The sequence below is a fragment of the Seriola lalandi genome, unplaced genomic scaffold, assembly GCF_002814215.2.
Source record: "Seriola lalandi dorsalis isolate HSWRI2012SDOR001 ecotype SW California unplaced genomic scaffold, Sedor1 jcf7180001984108, whole genome shotgun sequence".
Lineage (NCBI taxonomy): Eukaryota > Metazoa > Chordata > Actinopteri > Carangiformes > Carangidae > Seriola > Seriola lalandi.
This window is the reverse complement of record NW_019454774.1, coordinates 1-605: the sequence shown is the minus strand read 5'-3', so window position 1 is coordinate 605 and position 605 is coordinate 1. Positions and strand designations below refer to the sequence as shown.

The 605-nt window shown below is 40.3% G+C and overlaps 1 long non-coding RNA gene across 1 annotated transcript; it reads left to right on the top strand.

The window, feature by feature from the left end:
• The first annotated feature begins 1 nt into the window (after position 1).
• Positions 2-441, top strand: LOC111659684 (uncharacterized). Its single transcript, XR_002761089.2, has 3 exons — positions 2-74; positions 166-268; positions 361-441. It is a non-coding gene; the product is annotated as an uncharacterized LOC111659684 (long non-coding RNA).
• Positions 442-605: the final 164 nt, after the last annotated feature.

The following is a 605-nucleotide window of genomic DNA, read 5'->3' as shown; positions in this document are numbered from 1 at the left end:
TTTTTTTAATTCTTCTTTTAGAGCTTCACGACACTGCAAAGACACTACAGGATCAGGCTGCAAAAACAGCCGAGGTATGATGGTGTTAAAAGCAAGAGATGGTCCAAGAGATACATGTGGTAGCTTCCCAGCATCTTCATTTTTTCTCCCCATCTTTTCTTAAAGAACACAAAGCCGAAGTCTGACACAGACACTCCTATTTTCAACTCTCTCTTGGAACGGGGTGATTTGGATTTTGTGGAACAGTTGTGGGTTCGCATGAGAAAGAGTGAGTCCTTTTCTTCATCAAAGTTTAATTTGATGTAACATTATAATTAGGCAGTGACCATCATATTATATTCCTTTTTTTTTTCATCACAGGTGTGATTTCATATCAAGACATTGGAGACTGTCTGAAACTGGTCATCGAAGCTCTGAGATATGGAGACATCAAACCCTGGGTATGGGATGATGCAGCTTCTGAAAACAGTTGACCACTGAGAAAAGACTGAAGTTTTTTGTGTGTGTGTGTGTGTGTGTGGTTTTGGAGAGGGTATGAGGCTAAATAGTGATGACGTTCCATCTGTGCACTGTCCTGACCTTATTAGGATGTGTTAACTGTTCAG